Source organism: Rattus norvegicus, chromosome 11 (genome assembly GCF_021556685.1).
Source record: "Rattus norvegicus strain SHRSP/BbbUtx chromosome 11, alternate assembly SHRSP_T2T, whole genome shotgun sequence".
Lineage (NCBI taxonomy): Eukaryota > Metazoa > Chordata > Mammalia > Rodentia > Muridae > Rattus > Rattus norvegicus.
This window is the reverse complement of record NC_141544.1, coordinates 7,343,000-7,345,966: the sequence shown is the minus strand read 5'-3', so window position 1 is coordinate 7,345,966 and position 2,967 is coordinate 7,343,000.

The window sequence follows — 2,967 nt, the reverse complement described above, 5'->3', positions numbered from 1 at the left end:
ATCATAGCCATGTGTCCTTATATACCGAATTAATTACAGTCTCTGCAACAAACATCACAGTGAAAATCCCAGCCATAAAACACGTGATAGAAACTTCACGTCCAGTCTCAATGACTCTATCTACAAAACGTCACTTGATTCAAGGCTGAGGAACATTACAGAAGAGGGGAAAGAAGATTGTAAGAGACTAAAGTTTACCATGAGATAGTGTCTCAAAGTAACACCAGAAATTACACTCATAACATCTCACTAACATGACTGCCTAAACAACACCTGAGGAAGACAGGGAATGGGGAAGAATGGAAGTTTAGTTTTCTTTCTGTTTCAATTCCTTCTTCTTCTTCTTCTTCTTCTTCTTCTTCTTCTTCTTCTTCTTCTTCTTCTTCTTCTTCTTCTTCTTCTCTTCTCTTCTCTCTCTCTCTCTCTCTCTCTCTCTCTTTCTCTCTCTTTCTCATTGTTGGGTATTTCCTCTTTACATTTCGAATATTATTCCTTTTTCCAGGTTTCGAGTCCATAAGCCCCTTAACCCTTCCCCCTACCCTTCTATAAGAGAGTTCAAATCCCCACACGGCCTCCCCTCATCTCCCCACATTCCCCTTCACTGGGGGACAAACCATGTCAAAAAATGTTTCTCATTCCATTGTTTCCAGCAAGACCATCCTTTGCTCCATGCAGTAGGAACCATGAGTCACTCCATGTACAGTCTTTCTGTTGTGGTTTGGTCCCTGGACGCTCTGGGTGGTTGACATTGTTATTATTATGGGGTTGCAAATCCCTTCAGCTCTTTCAATCCTTTCTCTAATTCCTCCAACTGGGGTCTCATTCTTGATTCAGTGGTTTGCTGATGGCATTTGCCTCTGTATTTGACTTTTTCTTGCTGTGGCTCTCCGGATGGATCAATATCCAGTTATTGTCAGCCTGTACTTCTTAGCTTCATCCATCTTATCTAGTTTTGGTGTCTGTATGGGATACATGTGGTCCAGGCTCTGGACGGCAGGTCCTTCAGTCTCTGCTATAAAGTTTGCCTCCTTATCCCCTCCTGTGGGTATTTTGTTTCCCCTTTAAAGAAGGAGTGAAGCATCTGCATTTTACTCATCCTTCTTGAGTTTCATGTTGTCTGGGCATTGCATGATGGGTAATTCAAGCTTTTTGGATAATATCTTCTTATCAATGAATGGATACCGAGTGTGTTTTTCTGTGATTGAATAACCTCACTCAGGATGATATTTTCTAGTTCATTCTATTTGCCTAGAATTTCATGAAGTCATTGTTTTTACAGCTGAGTAATATTCTACTGTGTAGCTGTACCACATTTCTGTATCCATTCCTCTGCTGAAGGGCATCTGGGTTCTTTCCAACTTCTGGCTATTATAAGTAAGGCTGCTATGAACACAGTCGAATATATTTCTCTGTTGTATGTTGGACTGTCTTTTGAGTATATGCCAAGAGAGTTATAGTAGGGTCCTAAGGTCATGGAATGTCCAATTTTCAGAGGGACCTTCAGACTGATTTTCACAAGGCATGTTCCTGTCTGCAATCCCACCAATGATGGAGGAGTGTTCCTCTTTCCCCACATCTTCGACAGCATCTGCTGTCACCCCGAGATGTATATCTTAGCCATTCTGACTGATGTGAGGTGGAATCAAGATTGTTTTGATTTGAATTTCCCTGATGACTAAGTATATTGAATATTTATTTAGGTGCAACTGTTGGTTGCAGTTTTGTCCAAATGACAGTATCATTTGCCTTACAGAAGCTTTTCCATTCCATGGGGACCTATTTGTCAATTCTTGATCTTAGAGGATAAGTCATTGGTGTTTTGTTCAGGAAATTTTCTCCACTGCCCATGTGTTCAAGACTCTTCACAACCCTTTCTTCTTTCATTTGAGTGTATCAGGTTTGATGTGTAGGTCCTTGATTAGCTTGGACTTAACCTTTGTACATGGTCATAAGTATGGGATAATTTGCCTTCTTCTACATGCTGGCTTCCAGTTGAACCAGCCATCTATTTTGAAAATGCTATGTTTCTTCCTTTGGATGGTTTTATCTCCTTTGCCAAAGATCAAGTTATAGGTGTGGGTTCATTTCTGGGTCTTCAATTCATTTCCACTTGTCAATCTGTCTGACTCTGTACCAACACCATGCATTTTTTTATCACTGTTGCTCTGTAATACTGCTTAAGTTCTGCGGTGATGATTCCCCCAGAGGTCCTTTTATTGTTGAGGATAGTTTTCACTATCCTGGCTTTTTCTTAATTCAAATGAAGTTACACATTGCTCTTTCATTATCTATTAAAGAATTGAGTTGGAATTCTGATGGAGATTGCATTGAATGTGTGGATTGTTTTTGGCTAAATGGTCATCTTTACTATATTAATACTGTCAATCCATGAACATGTAAGCTCTTTCTATCTTCTGAGACCTTTTTCAATTTCTTTCTTCAGATTCTTGAACTTCTTGTCATACAGATCATTCACTTCCTTGGTTAATCTAACACCAAGATAATATCTTTATTTGGGACTATTTTGAAATGTGTGAATTCATTATTTTCTTTCTCAGCCTGTTCATTGATACATTGAGGAGAGGAAGGCTCCTGGTATATTTGAGTTTATTTTATACCCTGACATTTTTCTGAAGTTGTTTATCAGGTTAAGAAGTTCTCTGGTGTAACTTTTGGGATCACTTAAGTATACTATCATATCATGTGCAAATACTGATATTTTGATTTCTTCCCTGTCAATTCGTATCCCTTTGTCTTCCATTTGCTCTCTGACTGCTTCAGCTATGACATGGAGAACTGTATTGAATAACTAGGGAGAGAGTGGTCTGCCTAGTCTAGTCCCTGATTTTAGTGAGATTGCTTCAAGTTTCTCTCCATTTAGTTTGATCTTAGCTAGAGGTGTGCTGTATATTTCTGTCACTATGTTGAGATATGGGCCTTCAATTCCTGATCTTTCCATGACTTTTA